Source organism: Pseudoliparis swirei, chromosome 5 (assembly GCF_029220125.1).
Source record: "Pseudoliparis swirei isolate HS2019 ecotype Mariana Trench chromosome 5, NWPU_hadal_v1, whole genome shotgun sequence".
In the NCBI taxonomy this organism is placed as follows: domain Eukaryota; kingdom Metazoa; phylum Chordata; class Actinopteri; order Perciformes; family Liparidae; genus Pseudoliparis; species Pseudoliparis swirei.
In genome coordinates this window covers 18,119,087-18,143,826 of record NC_079392.1, presented here as the reverse complement: position 1 = coordinate 18,143,826, position 24,740 = coordinate 18,119,087, and the positions used below count along the sequence as shown (strand labels likewise).

The window sequence follows — 24,740 nt, the reverse complement described above, 5'->3', positions numbered from 1 at the left end:
TGGTGTCAATATTAAAACACAGCGGAGCAATTATGTATTCCTAGACCAAATACAGAACACAATTGTATATAATAGACATATCTGGGGAAAACACTGAGTCATTTGAACTGTTGTGCAATTCTATTCTATCTCCAAGATGGTATTTTACTTGTACGTTGGAATCAAAAGGAAATATGTTTTTCACCAGTCCAAATTCTGACATATTACCATTCAGTACTTTGGCGCCTATACCTTCGATGACATCAGTGAGCAGATCTGTCAGATTCCCTCTTCAATAAAAGATAAATGTGAATTCTCAAGATCAGAGAACAAGTGTACTTTTATTTATTAAAAAATTTACATCAACGACAGCACTGTGTCAAATATTTGTAATCAGAAATGATAATGAATAAATTAAAATAAATTCTGACACTAACATCTTTTTAAACACATGCATACACACACACACACACACACACACACTACTCAGCCAACTGACCCGTAACCTCCTAATTGTCTTTCAAATTAACCTTACATATAATATTTACCTAAATATAATACATTGAGGTCATGGGGTGAAATCGCCTCCAAAACCTTCACAAGAGGAAAATCCTTAAAACCAGTCTTTTAGTTAATTTTTCGTACTTTCAAGCAACTTAGAGATGTGGATCCTCTAGAGGGACATCTGAATTTGAATACCCTAAAGTTTGGGACTGATAGCTGCAATTTAAGGGCCCCCAAAAAAGGTCCAAATGGTCAAATTGGGCCTCATTCGCTTATATTCGCATATTTTTTGCAAAAATGGTCATAATCTCCTAAATATTAGTCCTGGATATCCAAAATTGAACACAAACACTCAAGACAGGGCCTACAATGAGATGAAGGGGTGACATTTCCCCCAAAACACCCACACAAGTTAATTGGCTGTCTGAAATCCAGGACTTGAAGAGGGTGTGTGGCTTTGTAAATCTGAGACCCTGTTAAGAGTTTGGGCTGATTTTAGCTTCTTTTTTTCTAAACATGTCAGATCTTAGCTTTCTTTTCCAGGTTGTAGCCCCTCCCAAATGGGGCCCAACCATGTAAGCTGGCAATATCTAGCACTTAGCATCCCTGCTTGGTAGCGGTTTAAAAAACGAGAAGAAAACAAATGCACTCCTTTGAAGGTTTTCAAGGAAGTCCTCAAATGTTTGTAATATATGAAAAATCTCAATTATGATGTTCTACGAGTCTGTTGGACCAGTGCTCTGAGATGTTGGTGATGTTCTACCAGGCTGTTGGACCAGTGCTCTGAGATGTTGGTGATGTTCTACCAGGCTGTTGGACCAGTGCTCTGAGATGTTGGTGATGTTCTACCAGGCTGTTGGACCAGTGCTCTGGACTTCTCCGTACTCTGCTGGGGGAGCAGCATTGTAACTGGAGAAAACCAACCGACTCACTAAACTGGTGTGGAAGGCCAGCTCCATCATTGGCTGCAAAGAGGACTATCCGGAACAGGTGGAGAGGAGGACATGAAGAAATGTTTGTCCATATTGGAGAACATGGACCGCACCCTCTCCACCACCTATACTGCAGGGACAGCGGAGCACGTTCTTCAACAGACTGCTTCAGCTCCGCTTCACAAAGACAGATACAGGAGAACCTTCCTGATACAGGAGAACATTCCTGATAGAGGATAACATTCCTGATACAGGAGAACCTTCATGATACAGGAGAACCTTCCAGATACAGGAGAACCTTCCAGTTACAGGAGAACATTCCTGGCAACTATTAGACTTTACAATAAATCACCTCTGGCCAGATCCTCCTCAAATTGAACAACATCAATGAACATTACACCGCTTTCACTTAATATACACTTAGATACACTGTATTTACTTTCATTTTTATTATTTTTTAAATGTCCTTTATTATTTAAATTCTTAAATGTAATATGTCCTGTCCTTCGATTTTATTTTATTGTATTGTATTCTTCAAATAATCTAGTTACTAGAGAAGAAACAGCACAGACAGCCAGAGACAGACAAGAGAACAGAGAGAGAGAGAGAGTTCAAAGGCGAGGCCAGGTGCAGTGATCAGAAAGCAACGATCACAGATTGAACTGTTGAACCCGGTTTCGCGCCACTTCTCCGCAGTTTGAGCTGCGCGCTGCTCTCGTGCTTCAGTGACTCACGACACGCCACAGATTGAACAACAGCCTCCTGACATGACAGCTCTTCTTGAGGTAAGAATGCCAATTTAATTTAATTTCAGAGAGTAACGTTGTATTGAACGGGCAACGTTAGTGACACTTTGAGGTTTCTACTCGGCTCTCTGGTGAGGAGTTGAGCTAGCCTCGTGTGAGCTAGCGGGTAGCTACTTTTGAATTCGAGGCATGGTGTTCTGCAGTTCTGTGTCGCCTTGGACGTCAAGAGTAAGTTAACTTAGCTATCTGATGGTTCAGTGTCTTCACGTTTCTTTAACATCGTCGATGTAACGTAGGTTGTCGGTTTCTGTGTTGAAGGAGCCAACATTAGCTTACTTTACCACATGTTAGCTCAGGCAATGTGTAGCTAACTTTCGTATTATAGGTTCATTACTGTGGCAGGTGGGTTAAGACACCTGAGGGGTCACGTGCTACACACTTCATCTAATAACGACCATTTTATTGAAGTGCTTTGAAACTGGTTCCAAGCAGACATGTATAGACAAGCTCACATATACCGGAGCGGTCAGTCCGGACAGTCACGTGACCAGACACGTTATTGTACAGGTCTGTTCACGTGAGGTGGGGACTGTTCACGTGACCGCTTTATACTGCGCTGTGTCATATGCTGTGGGGACGGCTGTTAACGTGACGCTCTTAACTTGATGCTGTTGACGTGGTCGGGACTCTGTTCACGTGACTGTTGTTAACATGACGCTTATAACTGCGCTGTGGCGGACATGACAGCTCACAGCTCCTCAGAAGCTCCGTGCACCGTGAGCTGTCCAGTGAGGGGATGGTTTCATGTTCAAATCTTCATTTACCGTCCACATTATCAGATGAGGACGTCACCAAAGAGTGTCCTTTGAGTCGATGTTTACATTTATGTACAGATAATTAAGAACATTTAGTTTATCGTAAAATGCTAATTATTTTCTCCTGCCACCTTTCAGACATTGTCATCCAATTTGGATGGAACAACTTCGTGACCTTAATGACACCCAGCAACACGGTGAGATTATAATCCATTTAAATGCAAGAAGCATGACATTTTTTAAGATGTTTTTTCTTTATTTGAGTTAGAGACGCACACAAGCACCACAGGGGAGGATCTGCAGCAAAGGGCCCACCGGAAATCAAACCTTGGCCGCTATGATGACGACAACATGGGGCACTTGAGTGTGAATCTAGCCTTTTCATTTTGATTTACAACCTTGGCATTGAAAAGAGCAAAAATTGATGCTTGAGATGATTTTGGTTTTACTGAAGAGGATGTATGTCCTCCCCTTGTCCTTTATCTCCTTACTCTTTCTTTTTAGGTGTGACTACGACTACCAGCATGAACCTCAACACCTTCTTTGCTGTTCCACCAGTGTGACCCATGATCAGATGCAAGTTGTCAAGGATAAACGGTGGTAAGTGGTTTTAAGTTCAGTGTGTTAATTTAACAACAGAATAAATTGTTATTGTTGTAACCACTTTGTCATGTTGTAAATGCTATTTAAAGTTATATTATTGTTAATCTTTTCAATTGTCTTTTTTCTGGCTGTAGAGAGAATCATGTCAGCCAGACAACCGATTGACCTGTGAGTCTTCAAGCAGTAATGATGACTACGCCTGCCTTAAGTTCCAGTTTCCTGAACATCATGGCATGTCTGCAGGAGATTCGGTCCCCACCTGTCTTCAGTCTGGACCTAATGACTCAGACACCAGTCTTGTCGAGGCTAAATCGAGGTAAGCGGTGATGCAGTTCAGTATAGCAAATGATAGGTGCAAGCACAACTCAAACCTCCCTCAATTGATCATCCTCAATTAATTTTATTGTGGTTTGAACTGATATCCCCCTTAAATTTAGTTCCAACGTATAGCAGAAACGTTTAATTAATTCTATGGCATATCGTCATGTGTACTATCTTTCCCAAATCCACCCTAAATAGGTTTGCAACTCTGTCTTTGCACACAGGTGACATGTACTATAAATGTAATGATAAATGCAGGAGGGCATTGTTTGCAATTGGACTGGGTCTCATTAAAACAATTTAAATGTAAGGCGGAGGAAGATATATCAGCTATTGTACACTGAGTATTTCAGTTATACAAATCCACAACAGGCTCGACTAATCTAGTTTATCCTTTTTTTGCAATAAAAATTGTGTTATTGCTTATAGGGGTACATCAAAAGGTTTTATGTTAGTGTATCTTAAAAAAATACAAACATGTTTTTAAATGATGGAATTAATTGGATGGGCTGTTACCCTGGTTGGAAACCCGAACCACGTGAAACGTGATGATGGTCTTGATTGCCTGAGTGGACTCATCTGTAGGCTGCAAGATTACAGACATGTAACACATTGTAATGATGCCTTTATGCTAAAATATGTCCTTATTCAACATTGAACCTGACTTATTAATATTGTTTAACTATAAAGGTGACTTTATCATTGGAGCTCAGTTTACCAGAAGGCAGTGAATGTGTATCTGTTTCAGCATCATGCTCAAGCACTGCATCAATCTAACTTTGCCTTTGCTTTGTTTTTTTGGCTGCAGAGAGGATCACCTGATGTCAACATACGAGTTTTCAAGAAGAACTTCCTGAACTTTGAGTCTGTGTGAGACTCTACCATGCTGGGTGCCCTCTTCAGTCAAGTCTGGACACAGAGACTCATTGCTCTTCATCAACTCTGGGCAAGTGGCTAATCTTTTGCTTATTCATGGGATATCCTTCATGTCCACATCCTGTTTCTTCAAGATCTCAACAATGCTTTGTGAGTATACAACACATGTGAGTGGATCAGTTCAACCTGTTTTTCACAGAATGTTAGTTTCTTAAGGTTTTCATCAACGATGGTTTGTATCTTGTTTTCCAAAAGGTGTTATTAAGATATTTCCATTTGTAATTTACAATAATCAAATGTTGACTGTAAAATCAATGCCAACCTATTGTTATACACTGTACCATGTTTTTGCAAAGGAATTCTGGTGACTTTAGTTGCCAGCAACTTCCTTTGAACTTTGTAATAAAATACCGTAACTGTAATAAAGTTTACAGCATAACTGTTGTTTTTACAAAACTTACTGTCATGTCTTGTATGTTCACCGTTAATTGGAACTTTTCAATAAAGTACCATAATATATTATACAGTTGTACTGTGTTTTTCATTGGGTTTACAGAAGAACTACACATTTCTAGTATGATATACATTGTCAAATTACTGATTTTAAGCATATTATGGTATTTTTCTCTGTAAATTTCATGATATTCCAAGAATATTGCATGAGCATTGGATGCTAAATTTAAGGAAACTTTCCTACATATTGAGAAAACAATTCTTAAATTTGTCACTGTATCAAGATGAATGTACTTGTTTTTAGTGTAAAATTACTTATTTTAAGATGTATTGCCTAACATATAGCCTTATTGCAAGATGATGGTACTTTCATTTCCAGATTTTAAGCACATTTGCCTACATATTGAGAAAATAATTCTTACATTTTTCATTGTATCAAGACGAATGTACTTGTTTTTAGTGTAACATTACTTATTTTAAGATATAATGCCTAACATATATCCTTATTGCAAGATGATGGTACTTGTATTTGCTGAATTTAAGCACATTTTCCTACATATTAAGAAAATAATTCTTAAATTGTTTCATTGTATCAAGACAAATTTACTTGTTTTTCATCTGGCTACACTAGTTTTAAGATATTTGTGGGTTCTTCAAGGCTAGATACTTTTACTTGTTTTAAGAAATCTTGGCAAGTCAAATTTTCCTGTTCTGTTGGCAGATAATTTGGCTTATTTCAAGTAATATTCCCTCATTTTATTACTTTTTTTTCTTGTTTTTTGAGGCCGAGTTTTTGCAGTGTACTTCCAAAAAGCCGTGGACGGCCAGCAAAAGCACCTGCACTCGATGCCATGTCTCCCATCACTCGCTGTGAGTGAGCACTGCCATGTTTTTTTTCTTCTTCTTCAATACAGTTTATTCATAGTTAGTTTAATTTCTACAAATTGTGCACATAAAATAGGGGGGCATTGCGCTGAATGAATCCCAAAGGGTTGAGTGTTGACATGAAACAGACTAACCGCTGTTTGATAGCGGCAGCCTTTTAAACAAAGTGAACTCTGCTAGATTATAGATGAAAGATTACTATTCCCCTGCCATTCTGTGATCGGCAATCGGCCGATCATGATTTTGGTAATCGGTGATCGGCCCCAAAAATGATGATCGGAGCATCTCTAAAATGTACTTGTTTTTCATCTGGCTACACTAGTTTTAAGATATTTGTGGGTTCTTCAAGACGATACTTTTACTTGTTTTAAGAAATCTTGGCAAGTCAAATTGTCATGTTCTGTTGGCAGATAATTTTGCTTATTTCAAGTAATATTACCTCGTTTTATTTTATTTGTTTCTTGTTTTTGGAGGCTAAATTTTTGCAGTATGTATGCAAAAAATGTATTGAAATGAGCCATGTATGGCTCTCTTTCGCCTTGGTTACTCTTCCTCATCCTCCTTCTCTGCCTCACCGTTGCTTCGTTTCAAACATCTTTTTCTCCTTGCAATCCCTTTTCCCTCCTTCGTCCTCCATGTGCCTCATCTCATCACATCTCACCAACGACTGCTTATTATAAAAGTAACACCACAAACTACCTTGAACAAAGTACAACCGTTTCTTTCTTCTTGACTCCCTGCTCTCTTCATCTCACAGTTTGGGATTTCCTGCTACTCCTCTTTGTGTATACCAGCAGATCCAGGGATGCAAGTGGAAGTGGAGAGGGAACATCAGGCGCAGCGCCTCTACTCGGAAACACGTCCTGTCACGGTCTGTGTCAGTTCAACTCAATTCAATTACTATCAGCCCTATCTGTTTACATTGAATGTTTGCAATTGCTTTCCCAGTGTGGAACAGGAACTGGGAAGGGGGGATTTAGTTTGTGTGGTCTGCCTTCTCCCATGCTCCTGAGTCATTTTGTATTTGATATAAATGAAATAATAGAACAAGGTACGGGGGAAATTCGTTCAAGGTCGTGGTCGATTTTCTTAATGCAAATGAAAACAACATAAAATTTGCAGCCACATGGCAAACATTCCAATGTCAATAAGTGGATGTTTCGATATTAAAATGAAGTAAATCCCCATGTTTAGTATAGCAGATATTCTGATGATATCCTAAACTGAAACCCTTGATTTGTAGAGGCGACAGTATGTCACTGACATAAAAATGTTTGTTTTTGGATTCCAGCTCTTTATTTTTTCATCTAGTCAATGAAGTAGTTAAATATGGTGTTTTTAGGCTAATGATGTGTTCTCTTTTTTTTTTTTGTCCTAGGAAAGCAAAAGTGTGTTTCAAGAAAGCAAGGTCATCCCAAGTATTAAAGTGCAGCTGTTGAAAGGAAATTGTCAAGAAAAGAAACAAGAAGAAAACCAGCATGTTCCTGTTCTGTTCTTCATGTTTTATTAAAAACGTACCCCTGGATAAGCTCTCATATCCTGCCTATTAAAAAAGGCGATCTGGAACCGGCAACAGAGAAACTTAGGGCAATTGTTTCCAGTGTAGAGTCATTAAAACTCGTAATGAGTCTCAAGCAGACGATTTCAATGTCCTAACTCAAGTCATCCTTCCTGGTCAGCAGTGACAGAGAGGAAAGACGTCCAAATTGTTGTATTCATTCTGGTCCAGAAAAGTCTGAGCTTCCCTCTTGGTTATGAAATTCGATACAAGGAATAATGTCTAGACTGGACTATTCCACCCTGGAAAAAAGACAATACTATTCACGTTATTTACTTTGACCTAGGTTGACATTGAGCAAAATCCTGCCCTTTATTAGATTTCTCTGTGGCATTGATCATGAATCACATGAGGCATGCTATTGAGTTTTTTTGCTTCTCATTCATGTGCTGCCGGAAGATGTGTTCATTTTGCCTTGCCATTTTTCTATTGTGAAAGCTCCACAGACAATGAGCATAAGAATATGGAGATGCTGATGGCAGCAGAGTAATTTGCGCACCTGACGCGTGCCACCATGAAGTAATCTAGGAAATGATTATTCTAGAACAGCAGGAATGCTCCTTTGCGGTGCATCTATTTGAACTTTTTCTTTTGTTCTCTTACTAGCAACAAAGTGACCCAAGTACTGCAAATGCTTTGCATTAAATCAAGCTCAATGGTTTGCAGGAGAACTACCCCCAGTTCACAAGCACCAGCAAAGGGGAAACAGTCTGATTTGAATGTAATTGCTTTGGTGAGACACACCAAGAATCATATGAGATGTTTCACTTCCTCTGCTCCCCTCTCCTCCTCTACACACCAATAAATGCCACTCTGATGCTCTATGAGAAGATATTATGTACATTCTATAGCCGAGTTACATTTAAGTACCTGTATTTCTATGTCAGGGTAATGGCCCTTGGCACTGACATATATGAGGTGTATCCGATTCAAGTGGCGTGCTGATTCGGAGATGGCTGATGGAGCATGGGATGGGAATGGATCCTGGCTAGCTTAGCTGATAAAATTATAGCAGAGATAAAAAAATAAAAAAAACACTCCTGTGCACAAGTGTGGGGTAATAATAAGCATTGCTCCAATTAAAGTTAATGATGTTGTATTAAAAATCATTTATTGAGAGAAAGGGAGACAACAGCTTTGACATCTTGCATTCAGAGGAGAAATGGTAAAAAAGACATTGCAATTGGCATTTATAGGTTTGCGAGCAGATAATGGTGAAAGTGGGCATGAGGTTGAAGGGTCAATAAGACTCAAAGGGATGCTGTGGAGAGATTGTAAACATTCTTTGCTGCATAATAGTTATTTTTATCCAGCCACAGACAAGCCGGCAGGTATCAGTTTCCTGTTCAACCGTTAATGCGGAATAAATCAAGATCATTCATATTTAGTATGAACAATGATGCCTCTTGAAATTTTACCCAACAACGCCAGAGCTAACCTGACATGCTAGCTGGTTTGTTACACAGAATGAACCGAGAAGCTGTCATTGGAAACGTTTGGGTAAGGCCAGGATCTCTTGGATTAATCATCGGTCAATCAAACCCTTAGCAAAGCCAGTCGGGAGAAGACATAGTCTGGAGTTAAGATATGACTGATGCTATTTCAGCATTTACGCTAACCTCTTCGGGAACCAGCATTGTTGTTTTGAGGATTTGGAAGAACCGCGTCGTCAATTTTGGCCCGGTGTCTTTCTCAGCTACACCTGGCCCAGGACACAGGAGATAAGGACAAGGGCCAGACTTCTTGGCCCACACATTCTAAAGCGAACAGGTGGTGCTATATATGTTTACACTTTTTGGGCTGTCGCTTCCTATTGGTCAGAAGTAAGCATTTATAAATGTGACTCATAAACAGTTCTTAGTAAGGGATTTACTCCGGCTCAGATTCTGCACGGGGCTTAGCAAGCTGGGGGACCAAACAATGATGTGGCTAGCGGACAACTTACCACCCATTACGTCATCGTCGAGGCACTCTATGATGACCCTTCTAGCAAGATGATCCTAAACAGTACGGTCAAAAATAATATGGGTTCTTCAGAAAAAGCTCATCTCTTCTTCGCCCAAAACGCGTAAGTTTACTCGCTCGACCATTCACCGTGTTCTCACCATGAGCGTCGAGACGCTCCGTGAGGGGCGGGGCTTATCTCTGTGTCTCGTCTCCGTAAAGACCGTTATCATTTCCTTCTTCCACCATGTAGAACTAACCACTAGTTCTGCTTTATATTTGTTGTGGACATCCCACACACTAACGCCCTCGTGTTTGGGTTCATGACATCACCCGTAGGCTCACACAGCTCGGTCACTTTCACCGATGAAGTTACTGTTACGTCTGAAAGATTTCCGCTTCCAGCGCTACGAGAGCGGAACTCAAGAGCTGATTGGCCCGAGTTACGAGATGACCGCCTCAAAGTTGAAATATTTCAACTCGCTGTAAACGCGTCGCCCACATCGCGTCGCCCCAAATGCGCCGCCCGGGAAAATATCGCGTCTATCGCAGCCACACGCGTCTGGACGTTGACTTTTCATGGGATTCGGTCATGCGAAAAAAAAATTCCGCTTTTGGTGTGAACGCACCTTAAGCCAGTTGCAGAGATTGTGCCTTGGGGTCCAGTCCAAGGTCAGAGACAAAAATGCCTGACTACTGCTTGGAACAATCCAATAATTTAATGTCAGCAGTTCACATCTTTTTTTATACTCCTCAACCTCAAAGTAAAATAAAATGTTGTGAATTTAGCTATGTCTACAGTCCTCACCAGGTTGAATTGTTTCCAATCCAAAAATACTGTACCTCTCTACCATACCCCATTAGCTCTCAGTTTCTGTTTCACTTTTTGAATGGGAAGGCATATTATTTTCCATTTCAATGGCATGATGTCTCAACAGCAACTGTCAGCATCTTAAAAACCTGGTTTTCACTTCCACAGTTTTATCCTTGCTTCAGTGGAGATAACAGGTTCCATTGAAAATATTTAGAAACAAAACAAGCGTGAGATCTGGTTTACAGCTGTATCTGGTGCAAAAGTAAAAGTCAGGGAAAAAGTGGGAATTAAGCTTTTTAGCACAGTCACACGTGCATCTCAAATCCTTTGATCATAATAACAAAGAATAGTTGGTTGCTGGGAATTGTTAAATGTCAAAATGTGTTGTGATTGTCACAGCCTTGATTTTTGAGGGCTATTAAGTATCTAGTATTTTTATTTTTTACATTCATATTAAAATTATATACAATGCAAACATTGAATATAGATCAATTAAAATAGTTCAGATCATTTTGAATTCAAGACATTTGGATTGGTAAACAAAATACATATATTCTCAGTATATTCTCTGCATGATTAGTTTAAGTGTGCAGTCAAAGTTGTCAAGATATACATCCATCTTCAACTAAAAACGTTTTTAAATGACAATATGAAAGTCTCATAATTTGACTAACAATAAATAAACAATACATAATCCTGTTAGGCATTTTACTACAACATTTCTAAAATGTCCAGTGTTGTTTATCATTATGATAAACAAAAACATAAGCAATTGAATTATTAACTTTTGTTGTATATGCTTTCTCTTTCACAGTGCCCGCTATATTAAACACTATTTATAATTTAACATTGAATTATTCCTGTGTCGAACCCTTACCTCATATTCAAAAGCGAATATTCACGATACGATTTTTTGCCTGTCGGTGTTGCCGTGTTTTACTGTTCACAGAGCTAAGTCATAGGAGCAATTGTGTTGACTGCTTTGCCCAAGGACACTTTGACATTGATTGTTGAGGTTTGGGTCACGTATCCTGTCAAGATATTCAGACTGGGCTTCCATTACACAAAACTACCACACACAGTTATATCATTTCAACAAATGTCTGGGGACAAGATTTCATAAACCCTCTCTTCCTGTTAATTAATTTCCATATAAACATGCTTGTGAGAGCTCCATGCTTTACTCACTGTAAACATGGCCCCAAATTCAATGCATAATTTTTTATTTGGACAGCTGCATTACCAGTTAGCAGATGTGTCCCAATAATGTATGCATTGTTTATATGCAAAGCAAGTGGAGGCATTGATTAAAACAAAGCAGTTTTTTTCTACAGCATTGTCAGACCATCCTGGTATGAGTCCCGCTATGTAAATATATGCATTTCTTTGTAGTGAACATGCTTTTGTTAAGAGTCAGAGAAATAATGAAGTTTGTTATTGGCTTGCTGACCCCAGAAAGAGCGCTTTTACAATATGAGTAGTTAAGCAGAACTCACCACAGGGTTTTTCTGTTCTATAGAGCTCCTCCAACTTTTTGTTGCCCAACCAACGCTGCTAATTAAGGCCCTTTGGTCCCCGGTTCCAATGCTTGTGCTGCTCCATTCTTCCACAGGGACCCCATGCTTAGTGGGCATCAGGGGGCCACTGAACTGAAGAACTCTGTGGGGCAATAGGGCATGCATACCAACTATGTCACATAGTGGGTCACTGTTTTTACCCAACTGAGCTTTGCTTCTTGATTGGCCTCCAACCTCAGGCTCTGCTGGTCACACAAATTAAGTGGCAATTAAGGCCTTGAAACAGCTGATAGATCAAAGTAGAGGACTGGATAAGAAGCCAGTTGGGAGAGTTTTACAATTTTACAAAGCAGCCATAGGAATTTCGCCAATGAAAATGCATCACACTGTTCCATATTATTTCCAAGTCAAACAAAGGGAGGATTGTTTTAAAATAGGTTAGATACCGTTACCACCAAGATACCCACTTGAGTTTCCTGTTGCAACTTTGCAACCTTGTTCCGACTGCAAGTTCAAATCAGGTTTTTTTGGCCTAACCAGATTGATTTTAGAAAGTCTGGATTGCAAAAATCTAAAAAGAAATACATTTTTCCAAATGCAATCCGAACCACATTTTTAGGAATAATTTGAAATGAGATTCCAACTCTACAGCTGTGTTTCAGTATTGACGCTCAGATTGTATTTTGACTGCTTCCTCATTGGAAAACAGCGTCATCAGTGTAGCAATGTAGTTACTGAAGCCTCAATCTTTATTACAGCAACCCCTGAAAATAGGGTGGTGATGGACACACACACACACACAATATGATACCTGGGTTGATAATCTCTTTTAAAGATCTGATTGCAGAAACAAAGCAGACTTGCCTGCAGTCTGATGTTACTGTTCTAGAAGAGCACCCACCAAATGTGTTTTGTATTTATGGAAAGTATGGTTCAATTCAGTGGGGGAGGGGGGTTATTAATATCTTAATTTTTGGAAGATGAGAGATTAAAAAAAAGAAAGTGGGATGGAATCAAGTCTTCAGAGAATGTCAACAGCTCCGAGCCATCATTGAGATTCCTGTATCTCTAATTTCCATCAGCTTGACAGAGAAAAACAAGGGGCAAATAACAACCATAATTTCTAACTTTAATTTCACTGCCTTGTGCATTGTAACTAATGCCAATCTCAGACCAGTCAAATAATGTCTTCAATGAAATTAGCTTTATTGATTTCAATAAAATGTGTGACAGTTAATGAAACTGCATTGTGTACACAAGTGCTTATTGAATTGAAGCTTGGATGGTGGGGCTGGCTTTAAACAATGAAAACTGACAGGTCTTTGTAGAGAGACTGTCTGATTTCTGCAGATGGGCCCTGCTGCTTTTGTGAGAACTGAGATAGCATTGGATAATTTAATTCAGATACAAGTGTAACATTATCTTCTGAGTCCATACGGCCCCGTTTACCATTGGTCCAAATATGTATTTTAAAGACCCAGGCATGTGTATGTGTGTTGATGTTATTACATGTGGGATTCATGAACATCTGGGTACTCAGAACCTGGTAATATTTCATGTCTCTGTTCTATTCTTAATAGAGCGTCCACCTATCCTGCCACGGCCTCTTGAGAAACAGGCACAACCCAAACAGCTAATTACTGGTTGATCATAAACTACAGTATTTCTTTATTTTAAATCTTAGTTTCTATTCCTCACAGCGAAACATTATACATCTGTGTGTGTGGCACACTGAAAAGTACAGCAGTAGACAGCCACACCTGTCTTGTAAGGAAACAACACAACTACATTTGTCAGCATGCCTTGTTGCTCAAACATATGCCAATATCGTCCTGTGACTTCTATCTGTGACACCCAGAGAGCTTACGTTGATATATGTGTTTCTCACTCAGCAGATTCACCCCCGGAGAAAGTATATCCCCTGAGAATGCGTGTATATTTATAGGAATGTGTAATGTGTGGGTACATTAGTCTGTCCACAACCACATTTGTCTGTTTGCGGGAATATCTTCTGGTTGGAGTGTGTGTTTTGTGTCAGTGTGTGTGTATTTGCAGATATTTACATGCTTTATAATGCTTCCCATAAACCCCAGCCACACATGGGCATTAATTCAAACACAGCATACACTCATTAGGTTTGCTCTGCTATGTGGGAGCAATGTGACTGGGTCGGGGTTAGGTTATATCCTCTAAGAGGCTGTGCGAGTGTGACGGTTTGTGTGTTGGGGTTTGCTAGGAATGTTGTTGGCTCTGTGTGTTCCAAGCTATCAGTCTGAGAGCATTTGTCTGTCTGAATATCTTCTTGCGTGTGTGTGAACATGCGTTAGTGTGTCTGTGTGAGATGAAGCAACTTGTGGCGTGTCTCGTCTTCCTGTCGTGGGGAGGGTTTCGCCTCACTTGCAGAGTGAAATCCACTCTGAAAGTCCCCTGACTAATTTGTTTCATGGAAAAATTATCAGCAAAAGCCTTTACCAATTCTCCCGTACCAAATCTCTAGACCACAGCACACACTCCGATTTCATTAAAGCTCCCTGAAATGCTACAAGGATGTATAGAATGATTGCAAATCATAATATCAGAGAGCCGGTTAGATTATAATGCAAAATGAAATGCTACTCTTCAACATTTCTAAGAAATAAATACCAACTTTACTTCGAAGACAGTTTAAATCTCTCTAACTGGTTATAGATGAGGACATTGATTCCTGTAACAGGTCAATCCTTTAACCTCCTTATCATACTTTATTGATTGGAATTTAACCACAACTCTGTGCCTTGAACATAAATCTACACCCGCTGACGTGCAAACTCAATCCTGCATTAGAACGGACTTGGCACATGCTTAGTAATGACAGATGCTCTGCAGCCATCTTGAGATTTAGAGCACCAGACACTGACATATTAAATATTCAAGCGGCAATGGGAGGGGAGATGGTTTGAAAGGTTTCTAAGTGTTACCACTTTGGTCTTTGTATTGACTTATTGCCTGCTTCATGTTCAACCTGTGCTCAGTGTTTGACAACGTCAGTGTGAAGGGAAAATCTGATAAGCTGGCCACTCAGAACAAGAAATACAATCCTCACTACATTCAGCCTGCCAATAAAAATCAATAAGGTAAACAGACAGGGAATTAAATTATAAACAGCATGGGCTTCCTGACTGTACACAGCCATACCATCGTAACATCTAGACCTCTTTTGATCTGAACCGAACGCAGTGTCTGACCATTGGGGAAATGAGGGTGGGGGGGGGGGGGGGCTTGGCCGTCTGTATGTGGTAAGACTTGTGCTTGTGGAGGGATGCTGACAAAAACAGCTCTGTCTGGACGCAGGGTTTGAAATAAAGCAGCTAATAAAGACCTCTGCGTTGAGGGACCTCTGAGGTGGAGTTGGAGTCGAGGGTCTGTGCGGTCTTCAGGGACGTTGGTGTGACTGGGTGCTTCAGGGCAAGCTACTAAAGAGGTGCTCGGTGTCACCCTCACCCCCACCCTAACATTATATCGGCATCGCAGGCCTATCCATCTCATTGACAGGTCGGTGGCGTCAAGTGCCAGGGGGTGTGACATTGCCGACACAGGAGTGTGCCCTACAACCCACACACATTACTAGAGCCTCAGGATTTCCCCCTGACTCACATCTGGAGGGAGGGAGGAGGGTGGGGGGGGGGGGGGGGGTGCAACTTGATCTGTGTCCACAGCTTGGGGGGTCGTAGCAGGAAGGACAAGCGGGGGCCCTTTCACTTAAGCTGACCCCTTCAATGCAACTCTGTGACACTTACATATGAGGTCAAGATCGTAAAACCTCAGAATGTACAGTTGCTGGGGTTGCAGGGGTCCTGCAATGCCCCTGATTGCATAGACAGGGGCTAGGGGGAGGGGGAGGGGAAACCTATTTGTATCCATTGGTGCATCAACATGTTTGGATATTTGTGTGCATGCTTTTACTTTGAGTGTCACTGCTTGCTCGATAGTAAAAGAGCAGGGATTGAGAGGATATGAGCCAGGTTTTTTGAAGTGAGTCGCTGAGAATGCAACCTCTATCCTCCCTGTGCACTCCGGTAAAAATACATAAACATTAATATGTGTGGGTGGTGGTGAAAAGCAGGAGGTCCTGGGGCAGCTGAGACTTTGCCCAACTTCAGCTGACCATATCTCCCCCATTCATCCTCGTCATGCAGATGGTGTTGCACGCATGTGTGACTGTTTGACTTTCCTCTGTAATGAAAATTCCACATGTGGCCCATCAGACATGGTTGACGTTAGCTGTCGTCACTACTCACTGCTCATCCTGGTCTGAGGGGCCACTCAGATTGCACATTCTCACACACAAACACACACATACATACACAAGGCCCCTGGTGAAAAACGACAAATGTTTCTCCACTTGACTTTCCCTTGGGAGATAGTGACAGGCTGAACTGTTTAAGGCAGCACTTTTAAACCTCTCTGAGACGATGCAACGTTCCACGGCACTTCTCTTCCTCAACCAAACTTATCCAAATATGTTTCAAGCTATTTTCCCAAAGATGTACAATGTGATTCTAAACAAAATCCTCGTCAAAATATTTACTTTTAAATACACTACCAACCTGGTGTTTGAGAGAAGCATCATCCAGGTTTTCAGAAACGTTAAAAAACGTTTGCCGATATTGCTTCGTTAATGGGTAATCAATGTAGGGTAGAGAGGATCCAGAGCCAGACACATTGCATCGAGCTCCAAATCGATCAAAGCAAATAACCAACAAGTGCATGACAAACAAACGGGCTCGTCATTGAATGGGAGTGAACATCTTGTGACACAATGCAAACCCTTTTTTTACAGAGCAGCTTTGGAGGACTCCAGCAGACTCCAAATCTCAACTCCTCTCATTTCCTCTATTTGCCTTTTCTCTCATGCCCTTTGTCTCTCTGTATGCTGTTGGCAGTGGATGGTGACGACGGGATGGATCTTTAATAGTTTTGTCTCGGGCAGCACAATGGGAGGAAGGATCGTTGTTAACATTATAACGTATCGATCTCTTCGACTCCATTTCCCAAGGCCCTGTCAGAGAGGAGCCATTACTCACAGCAGTCAGACCCACCACCAGCACACAGACACACACCTCCCCTTCTCATGTCTCGCTGTGACAGTGCCTGTCTACACCATTTCACTATGTTCATGTGTTATGACCCCCTTTAACCCTCCTTGTATTCTGCTTGGCTACAATTTAGTCTTTCCTTTCTCTGAATCTGCATAAACAGGCACTCGGCATGAGGACATGATTCCTGCTTAAACGAATGCACTGTATCATCTCACTCAAATGATGATTGTTGCTTGGTTAGTTCTGATTTATGTGAATGCACTCAAGTGTGGTGGTCATGGCCAGGGGAACAGCATACCTGTTGAATGAAGAAGCTTGAGAATGAATAGGTAATGTGCCCATATTAAACTGCAAACAAGCACCAGAGCACACTAATCACATATCAATGTTTTAATCCTTCAAAGAACCAAAACATCATCATACTTTTTGAGATAAATTGGAACTATGAGATTAATAAAGTGGGTTTATTTTACACTAAAGTCCGTATTTCGCTCTGTGTATCTTTCTGTCTCCTGCCCTCACTGTGGGAGCTCAGCTATGCAGTGAGCTAAACACACTTCCAATAAAAGTGAAAGACAGCAGCTGGACTTGTAAGTTTTTAATGGAAGCTGTGAAGCTATGAAAACTCTACTGGACAACATATCATATGATAGTGATCAGAAGATCAAATCATAAAAAATATGGGATACCAAAAAAAACAAAGGTTAGATCAAATGTGTATTAGTTAGTACAGAAACAGGGAAACTGGATTCACAGAAGTCTCGTCTAGAAGATGAGTTGCAGTGCCTCAGACAGTTACTGTAGTTGTAATGTTTGACTGCAGTGGGAAGGAAGGCCCTGCGGTATCTCTCCTGTACCCAGCCAGACTCCGGATTTCACACTACAAAGACGAGGAGTTTCTGGATTCCAGCTAAGCTATGGAGTATGTCCAGAAGAATTGGGTTATCCCATCTACTCAGGCTGCTCACTAAATACATCCATTCTGTGAGTTATGAAAAATGTACCATATTGGCACATCATTATTTCCTAATTTATTTTATATTTAAAAAAAAAAAAATATGACTTTAAATCACAAATATCTAATAAATTTTAACTGTGCTTCCGCTATACTTGCTCACTGGCAGCTACCTAAGAGGAGAATAATGATACGCCTTTAGCTCTGCCTGCCACTCAAACACTATTTTACCATGAGGCATTGTCTGTGACTACTTTAATTAAATTGTTCTTGTTTCTTCTCAATTCCTCATCTTAGTAGATCAATCGTATAGTCAATTCAATCTTGACTGTGAGATGCTGCTTGCCCTTAGTGACGAGGTAGGTCCCACCAGAATGTTTCAACCTGCTCACAGTTTAGATATGACTAAGGATGCAATAGAAATGTGGAAAAAAACAAGGGTGTGGATGTCAACGGTAACATCTCAAGACGTGTAAAACTCCAAAGTGGCCCAAATGGCCAAAAAACTCCCAGGCGTATACATGCCCCCATCCTTACAGAATGTGTGCAAGTAAAATAATAGTAAAATAATTTGGTGTTTTTATAGTGACCTGGAACGATGGTCGTGTTGAATGTATTCGGATAAATGTTCTGTCAGACTTTTCTACTTATTTCTATTTCACTCGCTCCATTTACGCCTTAGAATGGCCGGGGCTTATCATTTCCGCCATCCACCATGGAAGAACCAATCACTAGTTCTGCTTTATACTTGTTGTGGACATCCCACAATAGTCGGAAAACATCTAACGTCCTTGTGTTCGGGTTCATAACATCACCCGTAGGCTCACACAGCCTGTGTCTGAATAACTGCTGCATCCAGCGCCATTAGAGCAGCAGCAGCCAGTTACATTCACCAACGGTGGAGCGTCTCAACGCTGATTGGCTTTCTCAACTCTGTGTCGGGCAAATCTTTCCCCAAAATTGAAATATTTAAATTTTCCATCAAACGCGCCGCCCGTCTACCACAAACACTCGCGTCTGTACGTTGACTTTGCATGGGATCGACTGGCGCGAACAATTTGCAAGGTTTCTTATGCTGCTTGATTGGCTGTAATAAAACTTCAGGTCATAATTACCTTTTCCACATTGTTGCAATCCACAGACACAGCGGAAACAACGAGGGAGCGATGGACAGTCAAAAGGAAACAGACATTTTTGCGCCTTCACTCGTTGATTTTTTGGAGCATCATTCGTAAATTCAAAATACATCTACATAGATAAAATAATGCTTTGCTCTTATGTGAGTGCACTGATAAATAACGACCTATTCTTTGATTTTTAAATATCTATATTTTTATTTATGAGTGATAAATGATAGTTGATAGTTGTTTCATTGACACATTTTTCCGTCATTGTGACAAAACAAGTGTCTTAGATGGAATTGATAAACTTTAAAATATGGAGGGTCACCCCTAGTGTAATCCGAAGAGACTTTATGAATAGATTCAAACAATTCATGAAATCGATCACACTGCGCTCATTAAGTTGTGTCTTTCTTTCTCTTTTCTTTCTCTCCCCTTTCACAATGCAATTTCCATTCCAAGCTTTCTCCTGAGCGCCATTGTTGCAGCTCTGTAACATTAAGCCAATGTGAGAAAATATAAAGGCAGTTGCTAAGCATGTAAAATGCACCACACAACCATCTTCAGAGATAAAGACTTTTGGCCAGGAGTTTTGTTCTGTTTGTCTATGCCCTATGTAAAGCGTCTTTGAGTGTCTAAAAAAGCGTTTGTATTATTATTATTATTAAAATGGCAATCGGATTTTTACATTAGATTTGGGATTTTGGAAACAAGTTTATGATACTTGCACGTTTTGTTCAACACCACTAAAACAAGTTAGCATAAACACAAGTATACATAACGAGTCAGTGAAAGTGTGATGTTGTTTTCTAGATTAGTTTGGCCACCTTTTAGTTTTACCTTATTTTTTCGCCTTTAAAGTAAAAAAATTCATGAGAGGGGTATCCATTGACGTATTGTTAAAATATCTGTTGGCTGTGTTATCCACAGACCTTACTTCAGGCATTTAACCAAACAAGCCAGAGACTTTTTGACTGAGGAACTGGAAGTGAAAAGTTATAGCAATTTCTTGATCCAGAAGTATAATTCAGCCTTTGTTCTGAGCGTGGTAGATCATTGAAGGCAGATGTGGGAATAGGAGGAGCAGATAGAGTTGTCTTTCTGGGCAGCAGATGTCTCTCAGCTGTACAGGCTGTTTGGGATGGAACTGACAGGCTTGAAACGTCTAAAGACAATCGGCTTCAGAGGGTCTGTCCAAGCCAATATCCAGAGCAATGGATGTTAATGAGTTGTGATTGCTACCCGGTTACAGGCTTGACCTTGTTTAAAGGCCAAGTGAGTGAGTGTGTGTGTGTGTGTGTGTGAGTGTGTGTTGGGAGGGGGGGGGGGGGGTGTAGGTGTGTGTGTGTGTGTGCGTGTGTTTGTCATAAAATAGAAACACACTTTTTTACTACAGACCCAAGAGAAAGTCAAAATATGTTCTCACACACAACAGACTCTAAAACCTAAAAACCCTATCCTCTGTCCCATTGTTTTCCCAAAAATAAAACCCACCCAGCAACAAGCAGTGGATCCATCACGATTGGCGAATCCAATTGCCTTGGCCTCCTCTGTCCCTGCCCATTTGATGACCTGCTGAAGATTGATGAGCAGAGCACTCCAGGGTCAGAGAAGATACCTTCTTTGCCCCACCACCATGACGGTGAAAATGTGTCTATGATCTTCAGGCTGCAATCTGTCCTCTTTTTTTTCTGATTCCCCTTGTTGAATGATGGTATGGAACATGGAGAGTGAGGCCTGATACTTAAATATCAATTTCTCAGACGGTCACATATCACCTACAGGTTATCTGTCTTCTCTGTTATTCTTTTGAGGGTTGATCTACTCTAGGCACTTATATATCCCAGGCCAGCTGTTTGTGAAATTTAGTTTTTCATTTTGTGTTTTATTTGGGGAACTGAGTTGCTTCTGCTTGTTTATCAAAAACGGTTCAACTTTACAGGCGTCATTATTTTCTTAACAACTCACAACGAGTCATTAAGCACACTGAAATGACATTGCCGGCTAGACTTTTGATGTCAGCCACCATTAGATTTATGAGTTCCCACCTCTCAGCTGAATTACTAAACGCTCAGTCAAATGTACTGTCCATTGTCAATGTGCTGCATCACAGTTTACTTGTGTCTGCTTGATTGGGCCTCACTGTATCACAATTAGGCCTCACTAGGGATTTGACATGTTGGTTGGTCTAAGACTCTAAGTCTTCACTATACAATGTGTATATTATATAGTGGGTACGCATATGCACAAATGTAAATGTGTGAGATTGTGTCTAAACATATAAGGAATGGCTGCAAGCATAAATATGAGTATTTGTTTCCCCAGTACACAGTTCTTTGAGAGGTGATGGGGCCCCCAGCAAAAGAGGAGTAGCAATCCCTTGCATGCACCCCAGTTTGGAGATAATTAAAGGCAATAAAAAAGGAAACAATTTCTCTGCCCACTCTCCCAGGACATGTTCTTGTGTGCATCTTTTGTAGACTGAGGACCACAAAAGATATTCACAAAAGGCTGAATGAGTGACAGCACAGCGGCATCTGAACACTGACTGCAGGATGGCCCGCTGAACGCACGTTGAAAATGGTTGCTGGAACCCCATCGAGCACACACCGGCTTGAAAACCAATACAATCATCTTCTGAAAGAGTCACGGCTCAGAGAAACAGCTGATTCAAACAAGCGTGACATTGTTCATGTTGGGAATATACCTGCTGCCTGGATAATACCAAAACATATCACACAATATTTAGATATAGAGTAGTGATTAAAGTCATAACCCACATGGTGTGACTCCTGTATGTCTCTTGATGCAGTGCTCCGTACTAAATATTACTATATACTGACATACATATTCTAAAACAGCACTATACAAACAAGGGATACGGTATATAGGGGTGCGGTAGATGTGGCTTTTAATTTGTGAAATGACAAATATGATTTATTAATTGAGCAAAGTAATTTCCTTAACCTTGAAAACAGGAGTTTGTTAAAAAACGACGTATTCCCTAAATTGTCAAACAAAATCATGTGCATCAAATGCAGTGGTGTATAAAGTACCCAAAAGTCATACTTGAGTAAAAGTAAAGATACTTGACTGGAAAATTACTCAAGTAAAAGTAAAAGTCACCTATGAGAATACTACTTGAGTAAAAGTATTAAAGTATCTGATTTTTTTTGTACTTAAGTATCAAAAGTAATTTTCTGATATTAAATGTACTTAAGTATTGAAAGTAAAAGTAAAAGTAAATGCTGGTAATAAAAAAAACAAAGGGTCAGAATTTTGAGAATTATGAAGTTTATTTGTTTGGGTGCTGTGGAAGAAAGGAAGAAATCTGTTGTTGTTAAAAATCTGTTTGTCTAAATTGATTGTAGCTTACATTATATTTGATTAGGGCATAGTACACTTTGGTCAAGGGTTTCAGGCATTTGATATGAAATATCACAGCATTGCAAATCCCAAATAAGAGACCTACCTTCCATTATGTGTTCCATGTGACATATTGCTCTAGATCCACTAAATGGTCCCTTATATTCTGCTGCTGAGGTCCCACAAACCTCTTCACTTTTTTTTTCCTTCTATCTATCCGGTCCTCCCTCCCTCCCCCAAACACTCAGCATAGGGGCTGTGCTTGAGTGAAGCATTATAATAGCTCAAGGAAATGGCCCTTCTTGAGAAACTTTCAGGGAGCTGTCAAAGGGAGAAGATTAATGCTGGACCAGGCTCTCCAGGGGACTGGGACCCCCCTCTATTACTCTCTTCCTTACCCATTTATTTCACCCCTTATCCTCCTCCCCTCTCATCATCCGCTCACAACCAACAATGGGGTGTCCCATGCAAGCAAAAGATTCAGTAACAGTATCACTCTGAATGCCATACACACATTCATTTAGCTAAGTCTCACTTTACTGATACATGGTTGGTATTTTGCTATTCTCTCGAGGGACGACAAAGTGCTCTGAGGACAATGTAGCATTGATGTGCTCATTATCCCTCCCTCAATGGCTTTATATCTCTCAGGTTGACATGATGGAGCACCAACACATTCAACTGGCTTTTTAAAGCATTCACTTTAATCGTTTAAAAGACAGGAATGTATCTTGGAGGCATGCATACAGATATTTCTGCAGGTGAAATCAATCTACTCTCCTCTCCAGATTTTTTTTTCCTGAAATAACAGAGCTGAAAGTAAGTGCCGAAATAGGCAATAACCTTTCAGGGATTGACATCCTCACATGTTATCCACATTTGCTCCTTTTTTCTTCCTGTCATCAAAACGTCACTTCCTGCGCTTGACACTCTTGACACGGAGGAGTGTTCCCTCTCCAGGACTTTCTTCCTATCCTTTTATCTCTCGTATTTCCTCTGCCTGTCCTCGGTCTTTTTCTCCATCCATCCCTCACTCTGGCTGTCTCTTTTCATTTCGCCACATCCTACAATTGATGTGCTTAACCGAGAGGTCAGCTCTGCCTCTCTCTCTCCTCTGTCCGTCTGCAATGTGGCCCATTAAGTCTTAGCTGAGCAGTGATGGAAGACTGAGGTGCTCAGACTCCTTTTTCGCCTGCCACCATTGCTACGAATTTTTCTTACACAATATAAAACAGAGTGGCATCCTATTTGTTCGTAAGTAAGCAATTGTGTTTGCAATAGAAAACAAATACACACAAATTCGCTTAGCTTTCAATTTGTGTGCTTTGAGATGAATCCACATTCTTCCTCAGAACTTAATTCTCCATGTTTGACATTAGATGAACGACACAGATATACACTTGATCACACTTTTCAGAACTCCGGCTCGACCTGCTGCCCAGCTGTTGAGGAGATGGGAGGATGATCAACTACTCAAACATCCCTCTCTTCCCTCCATCTCTACCCCCCCCCCCCCCACACACACACACACACACACACTCCACCCTCGCCTTCCCTAGTTTTCAGAGAAGCAGGAGAAGTCTCAGCGGGGTGCTCTCTCTCTCTTTCTCGCTCTCCCCCACCCCTCGCTCTGCTTTGTTGTAGAATCAGCCGTCTTCCTCTGGGACTTCTTGTTTGAACTTTTCAGAATCAGAATTTTTAACGATACGCAGCAAGGCAAAGAAGAAGCAGCCATAACAGAGCTGTGCACATCCGACCATGGCGAGGAGGGGACAGATCAAACACACCCTTTAGAGAGTGATGATGAACCTCGGAGCCAAACCACCAATCTCATCCACAAAGTATGGTGCATGTATAAGACGCCTTTTGTCTCACCAACTCTCCAACTTTGTGACCTCAGTCTATCATTTGCATTCAGGCAGCATAAACAAGCATGTGTTTTGTGCGGCATTCCCCGGGCCACCCACCAATCCCATCCCTTCCTCTGACAGAACACAGAGAGAATTAAGCCCTTGGGGCAATCCACAGTTTTTCTGCAGCACACACTTTGAACAAAGAGAGCAGACTGAAACTCCTCCCTGCAGGATTTTATGAGCCAAGATATCTTTTTTTAACCCAATTCCAGGTTGCTGTTGGACATTTCTGTTGGCTCGGCTGCGGTGGCTGCGATAGAGATGACAGGGGTAATTACATAGCTCAGAAAACGTGCACAGGGAAATGAAAACACTCGTGTTTTTATGAATGTATGGCTGAAGCAGACGGCCGGTGGCACT

General features: G+C 40.8%; 2 long non-coding RNA genes across 2 annotated transcripts; both read left to right on the top strand.

The window, feature by feature from the left end:
* Positions 1-2,747: 2,747 nt before the first annotated feature.
* Positions 2,748-3,720, top strand: LOC130193449 (uncharacterized). Its single transcript, XR_008831651.1, has 3 exons — positions 2,748-3,173; positions 3,245-3,342; positions 3,481-3,720. It is a non-coding gene; the product is annotated as an uncharacterized LOC130193449 (long non-coding RNA).
* A 15-nt stretch (positions 3,721-3,735) lies between these two features.
* Positions 3,736-5,305, top strand: LOC130193450 (uncharacterized). The gene is made up of 2 exons (XR_008831652.1): positions 3,736-3,895; positions 4,709-5,305. It is a non-coding gene; the product is annotated as an uncharacterized LOC130193450 (long non-coding RNA).
* Positions 5,306-24,740: the final 19,435 nt, after the last annotated feature.